The sequence below is a fragment of the Coloeus monedula genome, assembly GCF_965178545.1.
Source record: "Coloeus monedula genome assembly, chromosome: Z".
In the NCBI taxonomy this organism is placed as follows: Eukaryota; Metazoa; Chordata; class Aves; order Passeriformes; family Corvidae; genus Coloeus; species Coloeus monedula.
In genome coordinates, this window is record NC_138822.1 from 23151892 (window position 1) to 23170278 (window position 18387).

Sequence of the window (18387 nt, forward strand, 5' to 3'; positions counted from 1 at the left end):
GAGAGAGATGACAACTGACCAGAAGACAGACCTGACCTTTCTAATTACATCTTCTATTTTGTCTTGTCCTGAGTAGAAAATTTGCAATGAGAGTACCTCAAGATCTTCCATTTACCGTGCAGGGACTGGAGAGCCTATCAAAAGAGGGAAAAGAGGGTGATTCTTGATGTGATTTCTTCACATACAAGGTTTTTAAAGCCGTAGTCTGGTCTGAGGAAGCAGCATTACCCTGCTGCTGTGTCTTGGAAGAACCATTGATGTGCAGCTCTTCCAGACATAAATTTGGATATGCTTCACCTTTTTTTTTTTTTTGTCTGGCTCTTGTGACATCTCCTGATTATGCAGAGATTTTAAACCAGTTTCAAAAGGAGTAAGAGACCTTGCAACTCTTAAAGATCTCCTTCAGTAGGAGAAACTTATTTCTGGCTTGTTTGAACAAATCCAGCTTTACATATCTAAGGTTATGGCTATAAGGGAGGGTGATATAGGACTGTCCATCTGGAGTCTAGGATGTACAGCAGTCCCTCTCCTCTTGTTGCAACAGCACTGCTGTGTATCTGCATTTGGAGATGACTTAATTTATCTGCACAGTACTTCGCTGCTGTTGTACATTAGCTCAACATTTTGCATTGCACCCCTTTGTGGACTCTGAATAGAATCTACACGACACCTTAAGTGACACTAGATATGACTGATTGCCTTAAATACTTCAACTGTATTCAGGAGGCTGTGAAAGAACCTCTTATTTAAAAAGTATTATTATTTGTAAAAATAGGTGTGTGTGTATGTGTGTTTATTGGTTTCATGGGAAGAGATGGGAAAGTGGATCAGCCCCAAATCATACTGCACTTGCAGTGTCTTAAAATAATTTCCCTGGAGTGATGCAACTTTGATTTCAGAAGAGCTTCTCCAAACCCCCCGACCTAGGGTTCTTGACACAGCTCATCCCCTAGTTAAATCTCTATTGCTGCAGAACTAATCCATGGTGTACCATGCGTTCAAATCCAGTGGTTTGGAAATTTCCTGGGGGCTTCTACAGGGCTCTCTCATCTTTGATAAAGAGACGATGTTTGACGTTCTGTCAATCCCCTTGCCCTATTATTTCACATATATGCTAGGAGAGAACTGGTTAGTCCAACACATTTATGTCATTAGTAGAGGATATGTTTTTTGTGATGAGTGATATCATGTAATTTATTTGCTAGATTTCTTAAGTAAGGTTAGTAATCTCTGCCCCACTTCAGATCTGTAGAGATACCACATGGATTCTTATCACACAGTGCACTTCCTTATGATAAATAAGCAGGGATAAATTAAGCTTATAAAAGGCCCAGATGGACATTATATTTACATTGAGAATACATGCTATGATGAAAATATGGCATTTGGAAGGCCCCTTTGAGGCTGAGCTCTGGACCCACATTTAATCTGTATTGTAAAAGAAAGATGTGAACAGTAAATTCAGCAGCTCATGACAAGCATGTTGGAAGATTTTGGCTTCAGCAAAGAACCTCATTTCAATTTGAGTGGAAGAGAATGGCATGAAACGTCTGATAGGTTCAGCTGGCATGTAATTTTTTGGTCAGTTGCAATTGAGACTTAGGACTGAATAAAATCAAACACATTGGTGTTATTCTAAAGTTCCAGGAAAACTAACTGATTGACAAATGTATTTGTAATTGGACCAATTATGGAGTCCAACCCCTAAAACTGCAAGGTCAGGAAAGTTGTGATTGATGTTAACAATATGACTCCACTGGGGAACTAGTGAGTCTATTCACTTCTGTTCATGAATAAATTAGATTTTTAAAAAATTCATAAGAGACAACAAAATCATAGGAAAAATAGTACTTGCACTTAGAAAGATAGCTTACGACTGTGAGCTGAACATTGCTGAAGTTTTCTAAACCAAGTACAAAAATATCTTCTTACATAACTTTTATTTATATAGGAAAGTAAAAATAGGCAGACAGCAAGAAGTCAGATTTAGCTTTTACACAACAGATATGAGATATCAGGAGTTAATTTCTTGTGCATTTAAACCAGTAGTAGCCAGTATTGTGGAAAACCAAGTGGAACAGAATGGGGAAATACAGGTGACATGTTGACGATCTCAAAGGATGCTTAAAACATATCTTTGGCTTCACATGGGGCACCATTATGTTGGCAATCTCCGACAAACGGACGGGGAGCCCAGACAAGCATTCCAGAAGCTTTTAATTCTTCTATTTCAGCATCAGTCTCACAAGAGATGGTAGTGGGCTCACGCATCTGAGATATCTAACAACTTCCTAATTGCAAAGCATTCTTAAAAGACTTTTAGCCAATCAGTATGCTTCCAAAAGTTACAGACAGCTGTCTTAACCAATTCATAAACAGCGCATGTACCTCTGCTATATGCAATCCTGGCCTATTATGTTTTAACAATACACAATATCTTCATTATAAGGCTTAAACTTATCTTGCTAAGCATATTTTTTGCAACTCTAAAATTTATCTAGACCAAACTTAGAAACCCTAACCATTGTTTTAATGTCCTTAGTGCTGCATAACTGCATCTTCTTCTAGTTTTTCACAAGCAAAGCTGAGTTTTAAATCCTTCGCTTTATTTTCTGAAGCTGGCTTTTATTTCTCATGCCTAAAATCCTTTCCACCTTTTGTTTCCCCGCAGCGACATGCATGTTTTTAAAGAAGTAAGGGTTTTTGTTGCATTTCTTAATTTTTCAGTCTGTCTTGTAGTATTATGGTATTAGGTATTGATGTGTGATCATCACTGTGTATTACTGCACTTACCAAAAGAGAAAATTATAATTTTGAAACATAGGTTAGCTATATTTAAAAACATTTCCTGAAGCACTGATTCTCCTTGCATTGCCTCAACCTCCTTTTCCCAGGACAGTTCATCTTGACTTCACCTTTTCTGTCTGTTCCATGGACTGGGGCGAGAAAGATTCACTAAATTTTGTACATATATGAGTTCCACATCTGAATGGACTTCATAAATCATACAGTTCAATAATTAATAAGTGATTATGTGGTGAATTTCAGGACACAGAACCACAACCAGGATATACTAATGCAAAGCAACTTTTAAATTGTCATTGAAAGGTTTATTTGGTTTATAGCTCCATGGGTCCTCAAAGCATATTATGTTCTCAGACTGAAAAAAATAAGAAAAAAAATAATAAAGGAAAAAGAAGAAGAAAAAATAAACTAAAAAGAAAAAAAGCTCTTTAAATAAAAAAAGCTCTAGTTCTACTAAAATAAAAAGGAATCCAACAAAATCTGAGAAGATGGATAGACTTGTGGTTTTGGAGTTAATTGAGGCTCAACTTTAAAATGTGTATCAAACTAGATTAAAAGCTCAAAAGGATTGGGGCATTCCCTTTAAAAGCCTATATTCAAGTTCTTTCCCCCTTTATAGCTATGCTTTTAATATAAAAGGGGCCAGAGAGAATAATTTGAGAAAATCTTTCATTGAAATATCCAGCAACTTCATATTACAAGATATTTACCTGGGAACTTTTTATATGAGGGGGTGTTTATTCATAGAGCTGGGGGAGGACTATACCATAACTTCCTTTCATACTATTTTTAATGGAGAAGAGGAAGTTAACTTGGGAGTTGGAGATCAATGGCACTGATGAACAATAATCGTAATCAAAGCTGTGACCCGCAATTATACTGCAGACCCTCTGTCAGACAAAATTATATTGTGGTCTCTGCTCAGCACTTCCCTATAATGATCCAAGATAATTGTCAGCTAAGAATGATGGTTTACTTGTCTTATCTTTGAACTCTGCTTTATGCATCCTTTAGGGTCATCTAGGATCCCAGACGGTTCCTGTGAAATTTATGTTTGCAAGACTTTGAGGTTCTCAACATTTGAGTCTACCTCATTTGAAAACCCAGCCCTGCACATTTTGTGATGGCCAGTCTCTATCCACATAGAAAAAATTCTTAATTTTATTTCTAAGTACAGAGAATGTGTCTCCACTCTAGATGACAGTCACTCTAGATGACAAATTACCCACTCTGGGCTGATTTTATTTAGTATTTAAGTTTGTCCAGATTTCAAAAAAATCTAAAGAGTTTTTATGGTTACTCTAGGCAATACAACAGAGGTACATGGCAGCTTTACATGTAGTCTTTCCTAACTATTGGTTTATTGGTTTTCAATTATTTTTATTATTGTTATTTCATAAGACTATTACTTAGGTGATTTCATGGGTTCAAACTAACCTTACAGTCAGATTGAATGCAAATGACAGTTTAGGGTCATCAGCAAGCTTCCTACTTAACTGTAGACTGCAAAAATAATGGTGATTTTTGTTGTGGTAGTAGTGATTTCTTCTGCCTAGACTGGAGTTTAGGGACAAAACCTGAGCCTGGTGTTTGCTGCATTTATACCTGTGAACACTACAGGAAAGCACGTTGGTGCAGAATGTGAAATCAGACTTACTTTCAGACAGTTACAGTCAAGTGAAAATACAAGAAAAACATTCAGAGATGTTGCATGCTTTTTAAGAGGCCATGGAAGGACATTTTGATGTACACTGAAGTTAAGCAGTGTAAATTGGTTCAGTTTCATGAATAAACTATATTTGGCTTGTACCTAAATTTTTCATGAATTGTTAGTGTACTTTATTAAGCTGTTGAGAGAATAGTGCTTCCATCAATTCAATGTCTGTTCTGTAAAACAAGGTAAATAACCAAATTTTTTTCTCCATACTCTCAAAATTATTTGCATAGTACTAAACAGGAAAAAAAAAACCCAAAAAAAAACTTTTAAGAATTTGCATCACAAAGAAAAACAAACTCCTGCCTGAAGCTCATGTAGCTACACTTGGAAGATCTCCTAATAGATACAGAATGTACAAGGAAAAAAGCATATGTGATGGTCTTATTTGTATCAGCACCTATGTAACAGCCATAGCAACAAAAGCCCATTCTTGCTTATGAAACCTTGTCTATGGTAGAAATGTTGACAGAAAAGAAATCTTGCAAGAAAAAGAAACAAACACAAAAATCACACTCTTAACTGACATTCCTATATGAGCAAAAGTTTGCAGAGACTCCTGACTCTGACTTCTAGTTGTTTCTTAGGAAACCCAAGGTCTTACGCTAGAAGATAACCCAGAGAACTCTAAATTACTCCAGTTAAGAGGTGTAAATATCATTTACACCTATTACCTTTTAACAAGAAATGCTACAGCCAGAAACACATAGCACATAATCCTACAGAGAGCCTTTCAAAGAGGAGAGGTTGATTTTATTCGAACCATACATTTTCTTAGCCTGAAAAAAAAAAAAAATAAAAAATGTAGAACGTTTAGAGGGACAAAAATAATAGTTCTCCTGCTGTGTGTTCCCATTTTGAAACAAATGGAAAAAACCAAGACAATGATTAAATAAAACTCCAGATTAGTGAAAATATTCTTTAGAAAAAAGTACATAAATACAAACAATATGTGATTTAGAAATGTGAGCCAAAAATATGCTTAAAAAAAAGATTTGCAGATTTTTCATTGATTGATAGCAGGCACTGGCTATAAATTTTCAAATAATGAAATTCTGTTTTAAGTTTTCACCTGCACATGAAAGAATTTCTTGTTTGAAGACACTTAACTGCTTTCCATTTTAGAGGGCAGATACAAATCAATCAACTTTTCCAAAGTTCTTCCAAGTAAATATAAGTTTGTGTCCAGATTGCCCTCCAGTTGCCCATAATGTCAGTTGCCTAAACTTGGTATTTCCTTTTTTATCAGAAATGTATATTTTCCCAAAGGGGAACCTACCTCAAGGATCATGGCATCTAGTCGCCATTGTCCTTGATCCATATCTGACTGCCTGTTCTGTCCTTCTGGCCTTCCCATTACACTCCATGAAGTTCTGTGCTGGTACAGCACCTAGAACCAGGATGGCAATCCATGAGTGAATTCCTAGGTATAAAGGTAATTCAGGTAAGATATTACACAGCTTCTGTTTTAACAAGAGTCTTCAAATTATCTGCCAACACATCCCTTTTGGATAGTCTGGTGGACTTCTATTAGGAGATAAATATATCCATATATCAAGCACCTCAATGTTGTTGTAACTCTAGGTAGTCTCATGAAGCATGTTTCTTGTTGAATATACTGTCAAAGACAGGGGAACACGGTGAGTGTACAAGGAGATCAGGAGTAACTGCAAAAAGCAGGACATGACTGTTGTCATTTACCAAAAAGGATCATTTACCAACAAGTTTGTTCTTCCTTCTGGCTTATCTGCTCTGAATTTTTAGAAAAACTGATTCTCTCCATGGTGGCCAGTGCACTATTTACCATTTGGGTTTCATGAGTACAACAGTCTCAGAGGCGGTAGCACTTCAAAGAAGAACATCTAGCTAGAACAGAACTGGTTCAAGCACTTTGCAGAAACTGTTTCAGTGCAAAACCATATGACCATTTTGTTCAGAAAAAGAAACAGCAACAAATAAATAAACCCCAAGCAAAAAAAATATACAAACAAGAAACAACAAAAAACTCCAAAACAAACATACAAACAGAATGAAAGAGAACCTAACTTTTCTTTATTCTTTAAATATATTTTTTAAAATTTAAAAATTACCAACTTGATATTCAGAAAGAAAAATTATTACGAATAAATATTTTTTTGTTATACTCATTGCAACAATAAAGACAACTAAATCAATCAGCTGAGCAGGAACAAGGACAAACTGTTGATATCTCTGGGAGAAAGAAGTGCAGAGCATCTAGAAGTGATCCTATATCTACCCTTGTTTAGAGTGCAAGTCTATTACAAGGAAGCCTTGAGCAACAGCCTTTTGCACTTGCCTTACAGTCTTTTGTAGTTCTCTAGCTTGGAAAGCTTGTGCTGCTACTGAAAACTTTTCTTTTTAAAAGCAAATCTCTTATTGTTTAAGCCTGAGTCACATGAATTTTAATTCTGGTTTCGTGTCAGAGACAGATACAAAAAGGCTTATACTATCCATAATTTGAATTTCCCACCCTCTACACTAAGCTGAAAAAGACCCAAGGCTGCTTTATAGAGTGTTTTGTTTCCATGCCATTTGAGCTCAGGAGGCCTGATCTGCCCACTGGCAAGGGAGAAGGGAATAGATAAAGTGCTCATTCCCTAGCTTTGCAGAACTTCACATAGCAACGTTGTGAGGGATGAGCATGTTTCTGCTCAAAAACCTTGACATCTTGTAAATGAACCTAAAAAAATTTTAATGAAAATGAGATTCAGTAACTTGTTCTCTAGAAAAATGTAGTCATACCTCTTGATTTTTTTATGTATGAGTAAGAAGATTTCCTATTTCCACTTAGGCTATGAAAGGCAATGACTCATACAGTATTATTTCTGTTTAGGAAGTCATTACATAGTGCTTATCACTGGCACATCACTTTAAAATGTCTGGATTTGTAGTATTACCCTCATATTACAAAAAAATATTTGTAGCATGGACATATCAAATAATTTATCCAAGGGCATAAGCGTATTTCAGTAGTAGTATGTAGATATTGATATTTTTTCTTCTTACAAGGTATTTAATAATTTAGGCTTGACTGTCGTGTACAATGTATTTGCAAAAGAAGCGCAGGAGAAAACACGTCTATATCAAGGAGAATAATACTTCCTGGGAAACTTTTTTTTGGTTGGTTGTTTGGGTTTTTTAATTTCCCATGTAAACTATTCTGAATGTTTGCTTATATTAAAATGTTAAAATTATATTATCATCTGACAATGAAGATGGTTAAGTGGAATTTTCTCAGTGTGAGAAAAGTCTATATTTCTAATGCTTTTAGGTCATGACTATTCTAAACATGTTTCTCTTTTGCTGCATTTGTGGATGAAAATCAGTCTGGATGCTGCTTTGGTTTGAATTCATTGCTCTTAGTATGCAGTATGCACACTCAGAACCCAAAGTCTGGCAATTGGGAGATTTGGACCAAGTTTAAATCTCTTTCTGTGTGTGCACAGTTGAAATGAGAAATTTTCATGAGTTTGAGCCCCAAACTGGAGCACTTTGTATAAATATGCAGTGATAAATCTTTTATAACATATGAACTTTTAGAGCAAAAAGGAGAAAATCTTCTGCAATATGTGAATGTTCATTGTCTTAGATATGGTCTAGGATATTTTTGAGGTTATCACATTTGAGGCTGAGTCCCTTTCTGATTTTCTTGTGTTGGAAATAATGTATTTTAGCAGAGCACATGAGACTAGCAATTAGAAAGCAGTTCCTTTTTAGAAGGATGTCCATCACAGTGCACAACAGTAGAAAATAATAGTTTTTGAAAATGTACAAATAAATAAAAATAATAGTATTCTCCCTTATATGTCACTCACACTGTTCTTTTCACTTAATAAAAAAAGCCCCTTAGCATGATTTTTCCAGCCTAAGCACTTGGTGTTACGGTGCTGATGGTCATTAGCAGGATGTAGAATTGGCTAATTAGGTTTATTTCTGCAGCAAATTAAGCCACAAGGTTTTAGAGTCTGTGCTTAGCAGTCTGCTTCTGACAGGAATTTAGATAGCTGTGTTTCCTAATGAGTGGCAAAGCAGCATAAAAAAAATGGTGTGGAATGCCTCAGCCTCTCTGTCTCTCTGAAAGACAAGTACTTCCTAATGCCAAAGAAACACTCCAAAATGCTGAAAGTGGCATGGCAGACAAGTAGGTAACAATATGTCTATCCTCTGAAGTTGATAAGATGAGCTGTTACCAACAGGGACTAAGGAGATTGATATGGACAGTTTCTACATCAGTGGATTACCATCAGCAGGGTTGTTTTTCTTTTCTGATGGAGAGAAAGAGATTCCTGAGGTGTCTAGGCAGGGCTTTGGCCTGCTGATCCCACAGGGTGACATAATAGTTGAGATGGGGAGGGACCTAAGGAGATCATCCTGTCCAATGCCTCGGATTCAGTTGGACTCAGTAGAGCTGGCTGCCCATGACTATCAATTGAATTTTTAAAACTCTCCAAAGAGAAGAGACTCCAGAATCCCCAACCCATGCCAGTGTTTTACCACATTCCTAGTAAAAAAGTTTTTCTTATGTTAAGGTGAAATTTCTTGTGTTTCAGTGTGTGGCTATTGTCTCTCATTCCATCAGTGGAAAACACTGAGAAAAGCCTGTCCATTTGTTTGATGGCTCTGAACTGGACTCTCCCCAGTATGTGCACATCTTCCTTGTACTGGTAAGTACAGTACCCGACCCAGAACCTCAGATGTACCTCAACAGTGCTGAACACTACTGCCTGATGCTATCCAGCATGTTATTGCCCTGCTGTTTTGCAAGTAAGGAGATAACTGCTTCTTGTTAATGACAAGAACACATGTGACAACATCTCTATGATGTGACATTTAGAGCTTCAGTAATGACTGCTACAGAAGCAAAGAAAATCATACTTTCTAAGGAGGCAAACTGAGGAGAGATGCCTTAATGCTATGCAAGAATGGATGTTCTACAGTGATATAGCATTTAACTTCATATTTAACTGATGAAGCCACTTTTTAAATAAAATAACCATAAAACTCTCCAATGTTTCTGTTAAATTTAAACAAGCGTCTCCATTCAGTTTCTCTTTTGGTCCTTATCTTTTAGAACTACTCACAGAGAATTATCAGTTGCATTGCCCTACACTGCTTTGGGGTTGGACTCTAAAGCACCCTGTATCTGTGTGAAGGAGAAGGGGAAATAATTGATCCTATAAAGCCCTAATCTTGGAGAATGGTTAGAGGATCAGGGACATGGGTCATTGATAGAATTATGGGATCAATAAAAGAACTGTACAAGCAAAAGCCTGCAAGCAAAAGGCCTGCATGAGAAAAGCCTTCCATGAGAAAAATCCCTGTGTGAGAAACAGGCCTGAGAACAAAAAGGGAGTTTTTGAGGATGTGCAGCTGTGCAGATAAGATGTACTGACCAGGAGAAGGGAGGGTGAACTCTGAATACTTTTAAATCATAACATAACTAGTAGAAGCTTACCAATATAGTCTAATTATGTAGAAGCAGAAATATGCTGTGATAGGTTTAAGCCAATTAAGAGTTAACAAGCTGGTATACTATATAAGTGCCTCTGGATGGCTAATAAACGGAGCTTGCTTTTATCAACCATATTGGTTGTTCTGCAGTGTCTCCCCCCGCCACAGTCATCGGACTTTTCCAACACCCTAACGTGAAACAAAAGGTCAGAAAAGCATTGGCCCACAGAAACGAAGAACCTTCAAGGAAAGACCTGTGAAGAAGAGATACAAATCACACCACTTCTAATGTATACTTTTGGATGGAACTGTTTGTGCCTTGGTCTTCGCTCACACCACGCTTGAAGGCAGACTCTGGCTTTCATCAATGAGTGTTAGCCCCCAGATTCACAGAAAGGGAAAAATTATTATAATGCTTTAGTAAACTGTCAGAAACGCAAGATGGGAAAAAATAAGCATAGGTTAAAAGTTATAGGAAGTATTTTTCAGTTTACTGCCAGTGATAGTACCATTCTGATTATTTTGGATTATCTGGCACAGATAGACCATAATACCCTCATATCAAATTTTGGGAGAGGTTATTACATCCAGCAGTATATATGCTGTAAGATACATATGATTTTGTAACACACAGATATTTTATAATGTGTAACTTCTATTATTAGTAATGTTTTGACAATATGAAAACTTCAGGAATGTGACTTAAGCCTTTTCAAATATAATTTGGTTACCATGTGAAGTAAATCCTGCATCCATGGTGATGGTTGGAAAAAGATCAGGTACATTTCTTATCAGCACAAATTTTTGGTCTCAGATTATTCTGTTACTGCCCAAGCCACTGTGGTGTGTGAAAATAGAGTTTTGCCAGGGAAAAATACCTATTTACTGCTACTTTCTTGAAGCTACTGAACACATGACACAGTTCTCCAGGAACCTTAAGGAATGTCTTTCATTGGGCAAATCGTCTCTGATGACATCTCTGGAGGACATTTGAAATAATTCCTGTTAACAGGTGGAAGAGGTTGTGAAGTTGCTGTCTCTGATATAGGGACCTCAAATGCCTTCAGGGCATTTCTGTCAGTTCACCTGATCAGTGATACCGAAAAAATGTGTTTGTATGAAACACAATATACAAATTAATAGCAGAAATCTTAACATTTATTTTCTATTTATTTTGTGGGTTCTCTGAATTCTGTCACATTAATTATTGAGCAAAGATTTTATAAATTCTGTTGAAACTTTTATTTAGAATCCCAAGTTCATTTTGCAGTCTTCTACATGCATGTTCCAGGTTTCTTTCAATGAGATTTTACCTTAATGTAAGCTTTTTCACATGTTGTAGCTCCTAGATACTTACATCTACACTGTGCATCTCATTTCCAAAGCAAACCATTTTTGCAGACTGGTTTCTGAACGATTTATTTCTCTTTGCAGGCCTGCCCTTACGTATGAGCATGAAGTAGGAAAACTGGGTGACAAAGCCAGGGACAGTGAACTGTGAGATTATAAATCCAGATAAAGACATGCCAAATGTATGGAAAAACAAGAGGAGTTTTGAGCCAATTGGGTCAGGCCCGTACCTACAGTTTTAGCAACACTTCCAGAGTTGGATTGGATACCAGTAAGTATTGAAGAGGGTAAAGATAATAGAGAAATATGGTCTTTCGGAAAACCATAATGCCAGCCCTACCATTTTAGGCATTATATTTAAGAGTTAAACTTGTCAGTTTCTAAAGCTGTAGAAATGTTTAACTGCCTTGTGCTTTCTGTTGTCCTAGTTATCATCCATTTGGCAAAGGACTCCACCATGCTTTTCACAGTAATGACCTGGAAGATATTATGATCCAAGAAGATGTGAGACAGAAATAAATCATTGCCAAATTACAAATTGGGCATCCGGTTATGGGAACAATTTTACATCTTTTTAAAAGTCCTAAAGTGCTTGAATCTGTGTGCTGCTTCCTGCAGACAAACTCATAAAGCTTGGCAAAAAAGTCTGCAAAGACTCTGAGATTCCAGACTGAGTGTTTTGGAGACAAAGTCATATTTGCTAACTAGTGCTCTGGGAGTTTCACTCAGGAAATTATATTCCCTTTCTTCATTTTGTTAATCTCTCCCTTCCCTCCAGGTTGTAACGAAAAAAATTATTCTGGTCATTGACAATGTAGATTGTTTCACATCAGATTTTAGATTTTCACCAAACACTCTATCTGTCCTTGTTCTTAGAATATTTCCAAGTGACATTTTATAATCCCAGATTATAAAGCACGGAGGGAACTATTTTATCAAATCATATCCCTTCTGTAATCTTTTATGCCTTGATTTTTAGAGATGGCATCTGAATGTTTTGCTTCCACAAAATCAGTGGAAGGAAGTAGTTCTGTTGCTGACCATTTTAAGTAGACTTGAGCTAATAAGTACCTCCTCCTCATTTTGAGGAAATTTCTTTCTTACCTATTTAAAGTAAATAATATACTCATCCACTTACTCTCATGAAGTGATCATTTTTAGTGCTTTTATGCAGTATTGTGGCAGAAAGATAATTGGTTCTAGAAAATTAAAGATTCCAGCATGTTTCAGCACAAAGCAGTTGCTCTTCACACAGCACTGTACAACTTTTGAATGGTTTTTATATAGGAGGAAGCAAAAATTCCAAGCCATTTCAGGGACAGGAATAAGAACATGGAAATAAGAAGAAACTCTTTCATTGCCTGTAGACAGATCGGTCCCTTCAGTGTCCTGCTTTACTTAGAAGAGTTCATCCCGAGCAACACTTATTTTCTTTAAGAAAAGGAATCCCTAGTTGGATTTTAGCATGTTCCTCCAAAATTAAATCTGGAAGTGCTTTATAGTCTAACAGGTATAAAGCTCATCAGCACAATGCTGGCTCAATTATGCTGTGTGATCCTCAAAAAGCCTGCTCTGAACATCATGGACAGAGAGTGCAGCAGCAAGCTTTGGGAATGCAATCTGGTGGACATCCAGTTTCCATCCCATCTTGGGGTCAAGGGATTTCTGAACATCTTTCACTTAAACTTGCAGGTCTCCAAAACTTTTCTCTGGAGCTCAGGGCTGTTGATCCACCACTGGCTAATAAATTTTGGAGCTTCATCCAAGCTAGAATTTCCAATTCATTAGTTGCAAAATACTGGACAGACTTTCAGCTGTAAAAGGAGGTCCTGAAGAATATCCTTGAGGAGTATGGAAGCATCATGTGGAGGTTTTGTTTTGCCATTGTCTTATGGCTGTTCTCTGATCACAGCAACAGTTCGAAAGCTGAAAGCATGCTCAGCTCTGATGAATAAGGCTTACATACAGCAAAAAAGAATGCATTTGTGGGGGAACTGATGTCTTAAAAAAAAGCTGTAATGATATCCAGTTCTGCTATGAAACTCTTTCTTTAAATGTTGATATGGTAATTAGTCTTGTTACTTTCACATGACTCTTCTGGTGATTACCAACAGATTTCTTTATTTTTTTCACTTTGCCTGGAAGGTTTGAGGTAATAGATACTGAATTACTGGTGGTAATTTTGATGTGGTATAGTAAAGTGTGACCAATACTCCTGAGTAGAACAGTGAAAAATGAGGTCCTTAACTTTGATTGTGAAGGCACACTCAGTCTTATGGTCAAAAAATTGATAGTGGGGGACCTGTTGAGAGATTTTCCAAAAAAAAAAAAAAAAAAAAAATTGAAGAGCTACACTTGCAGTAAAAAGTGTATATTTGCATGCTTTATTCTAAGCTACCATAGTAGTTTAACCCTAGTGCAAGGGTTTACCTGACATAAATGTGGAGAGTGTCTATGAAGAGAACTCATTTAAGGAATTATCCAATATTATTTAAGAGAATTTTCCAGTTATCTGATGTCCAAAGAGATCCTAAGGCAGGAAAACAATACTGGGCACCAACTGATTCATCCATTCTTACAACACTTTCTTAAGTAATGGTTTAGTGGATCCCTGCAGCAATTCAGGAATCATCAGATTAGTTCATCTCTTGCGGGTGCGTAAGGTTCTCTCTGAAATCATACTTACGACTTTTGTAAAAGTAACTCTCTCTAAAATGTTTATGTTCATTTTATATGGAAGTAATTTTTGGGCAACTTTGAAGGGTGATAGCCTACACTGCAAGGTTAATTTACAATGAAATTACAGTGACTGGCTCACTTTAGATGAATTTATTAAAGCTTTCTGTCTTTCTGAGAAAAAAATGCATTTGTGGCTCTATGTGTCTATCAAAAATCTGCCTTTTGGTGTTTTGCTTTTGATACCAAGGATAATGCTATTAGAAACAAAGAATATGGATGTAAAGCACTTCACAGATACTGTAGTCTATCAGACTATCCAAGAATCTTAACAAATGTCTTTTAATAGATACTGTAGCCTTAAACTCTTCCTAATCTTCTAGGTATTTTACAGTCAGATGTCAGAAATGCAGCAAATGATGGATCATTTTGTGTCATCTTTCAGTCATATATGAAAATCATTACTGAAAGTCAGATCCAGAAAGTACACTTTTTTATAAAAATCAAAATTTTTTGTACTTACGGGATGACACAGTCATTTTTTTATAACAGTAACCTTTAATTATTAACTCATATTTAAAATTTGGTCACCTCCTGCTTAATTATGGGATCAGTCACAGCAACTGAAAGTGATTAAATCTGTATAGGTTATTACTCTATTTAGGAAGGAATTGGAGCAGTATTAATAGCTGAAGTGAAAAAATTAAATAAATATATTTACTAACAGACCCTGCCATGATGTGCAGAAATATTATCACAAGGTTCTGAATAATAATTATTTATTAATCATTATGTGACATATTGTAAGTAATATGTGAGATATTGTAAGTAATACTACTACTGACTACTACTACTGCTACTATTACTAATAATAATTATTTAACTCAGGAAGGCATTGTTGCCTGAATCAAGAAAGAAAAAACCCTTTTCAGATAATATTAATATAGATAATATAAAAATCAGGTCTTTAAAGGAAGCTTCCAGGTGTCCCCGTGGCTGTGGTCACATGTGGAATCTGATTTGTACAGTTTTTATTAGGTTAATTAATTAGTATATTTAACAAATACTGTCCAATTAGAAGAGTCGTTGGCTAGGTAATTTCCCCCAGGTTCCACCCCACTGGAGCTCCCCCCACCAGTCTTTTAGCCCTACATTTTAATGTCTACAATGTGTGGTGCAAAAAAAAGTGTCTTCACCAGACTAAAAAGCAAGACTAAACAGAATTCCAAGAAGGTAGCAAAATATGTGAGAAAGTGCAACTACTATATTAAAGTGACAAAGCATTAGAAACTATACAGCTATATATCAAAATCTATAAAGCTACAGATATACAAAAAGCAAAAATCTTTAGGCATCAGCACCAGTCATGTATTTCCTGTCACTGTTTTGTCACAGTTTTCAGGGGGGAGAGAGGGGGGTAGAAGGGAGGGAAAGTGCTGAGGGTCTGAGATAGAACAATTTCAGTGTAAAACAGATTATAGCCCAAACAGGATGTCTATTGTAATCCTCCCAACTATTACTTTTCAAGTCAACACCAAGTGTGGGATTTGCTGGGATGGATACTTTTGTACATCTCCAAGCTGTATGCACACAGTTGCAAAAGCATTTAGTTGCTATGATCCTTTCTTTTCCTCTTCTGGACTATTTTAGGAAGAACACAGAAGCTGAACAGAAGTCAAACTGATTATCTTAGAATTAAAATAACAGCTATGTCTTGTGTCATTGTTTCTCATGCCTGCGTGGGTTGATATCTTGAGAGGCGATGTGCCTTTCTTTTAGCATATCGGGCCATAACTGACAAATATTGAGACCAGTGCATGAGTGTTAGAAGGAAGAAGGGCTGTAGAGAGTGCTAACAATGGGGATAATCACAGCTGAAATCAGATCACCAGATACGGTGAAGTGGGAACTTCTCTACCCATGTCAATTTACTCATGGAGAAATTCCAGTCTACACTCTGGATGAGTGTTGCAAGAGTCATTGTACTAAGAGAAATGAGTTTTCTTGGGACTGCACCACCAAGGTATGGGACTGTTAATGGGTAGATCAAAAGTGAATGTATGACATGTATCTCAGATTTTTTGGGGTTTTTTTTTGCAGTTATAGAGGAAGAATCCATTGGGTACATGTTTCAACTTTGAAGCCTAACATATTTTAATGACTAGTTCTTTTACTCACAGGTTGCAGTGGTTGAGTCCACTGCAGGAATGACCAAGAAGCCACAGAGCCCCAAAACATTTGAGGTCTGCTGGTGGGCAGGCTCAGAGGTCTAAGACCACCCCCTTTTACCCTTTTTAAGTCCATGTTCTAGATAGTTCTCCTTTCCTTGATACTCCACTGGTTCCTGGTTCCGTTCCACCCCTCTCTTTCCCCAGTGGTCACTGTCCTGTCACCTCACATCCCCTCCAACCCCCGGCCCCCAAATGATAGGTTCCCACCCCCAGTACCGATCTGGATAAAACCCCGGACCCCTCAGTGTTCTTTGTTCTTTGTCCCTGGATCCCTTCAAGCGGGGACCCCAATAAACCCCTCGGATCTCCATACAAAGGACCCCTCCCGCCTCTTTGTCCCTGGCGACACTGCAGGAGCTATCTGACTCTGTGTGTGTGTGAGTGGCTGTGAGTATCCACCAGCTCTGGTGTGTCAGAGTGTGTCCAGGTGCATTTGCGCGACACCCCCCAAGCTGCTCCGAGATGTGATCTGGACGGACGAGACTCTCTTTCCACCCCCACCAATCGCGCATCACATCAGTCACATGTTTTTTATTGATTAGACTTAAGGGGGTTGGGATGTTTTTTGTTTTATTGGGGGGGGGGGGGGGGAGGAGGGGGGTTGTGTGGGGTTTTTGTTGGGTTTTTTCAGGTTTGTTTTTTTTGTCCTAGAGATCTCTCTCTTTCATGGATAGGAGATTTTGTCCATAGGTTTCAGCATATTCATATAGGTAGTGAAATAGATTTTCAGCACAATCAAAATAACATTTAGCACCTTTCCTTCATGTAGTTCAGCACTCAAGCTGCGCAAAAGGAAGGACTTTTGTTACATCTTGCATATGTAAAGGAAATATTCCTGTAATGTTGTAATGAAATATTCTATCTCGATGGTATACTTGAACAATATCTATAAGAGGATTTTGTAAATGTCAGTATTTCCCCGTATTTTTGCGGGGTTTAGTTACACCACCATTTAGTTCTAGGAAAAACTTCACCAGAAGATTTTCTTTATTAGCCAAAATTGTGAAAGATGTGTCTTAGACAATGACATTTGTGTCATGCTGAGAAAAATAAATCAATTCTGTTCTTAACAAAAAACCAGTCATACAAGACTGGTAATTTAATTCCTTTCCCCATTTTTTGGTAATATCAAGTGTTTATTACTTGTGAGATTTCAAAAGCTTTCAGTTAAAAACAGAAGGGAGTCAATATGTCTAAATGTAGCAGAAAATGCAAGGAAGGGCTTTTTGAGCAGCCTTCAAAGAGAACTCCTTGGTCTTTCCTGAGCCATCATTCATAGGTGAGTAAAACAATTTAAAACATATGCATGGAATGCTTCATCTTTAGTGTGTATAAATTTGTGAAAGACACTAGACCAAGTTTTTCAAACATCTTATTTATAAATTTGCTCTTGGTCATTATAAATGCAAAGTCAAACAAAATGTACTAAAAAGAGTAAAGAAGCTGTAAGTTTTTAGGACTCAAAAACTATGTTCTCCCTTTCACTTTTCACCCCCCGTGGTAGTTTTCCACTTTTGCTGCCTTTTTTGCACTGTCTTTGCAGTCAACACATTCTCCTCCACCTGTGCACACACAGCACAGTTAAGAAGGAAAGGGCAGGCAGCAGTAGGGCAATAAAGGTTTAAGGGCTGCTTACACAGGTTGCATACTTTGAAATCCATGGGGGCACCTGGGATTCACCATGGTGGTTAAATGAAGTTCTCAATGAAAAAGTTAGTGTTAGCTTCTGTCTCCAGAAATAGAGGAGAGGAAGAGAGCCTCACCTCAGACCTGTGAGAGGAAGCATGTCCTCTTAAAATAATTTCCAAGAATGTGATATACAAGAAAAGTAATCAGGGATAGTCAGCATGCATTTAACAAGGACAAATTGTGCTAATTCAATCTGATGGCCTTCTGCAATCAAGTAGCTGTATGAACAAGGTGGAAAGTACTGGATGATCTCTACCTGTACATCACCTCCCAAAGCATTCATTTGTAAAAGGAAAATTGATAAGACACAGGTGTATTAAAATTTTACTGGCCTGTCAGGTATAAATCATAGCAATGAACTGAGATCCAGCTAGCAGACAGAAAAAAGGCAGTATTCAAGAGGTCTTCTTAAGAATGATTAGTTGCACTTGATGACGGAGTGCACAGTTA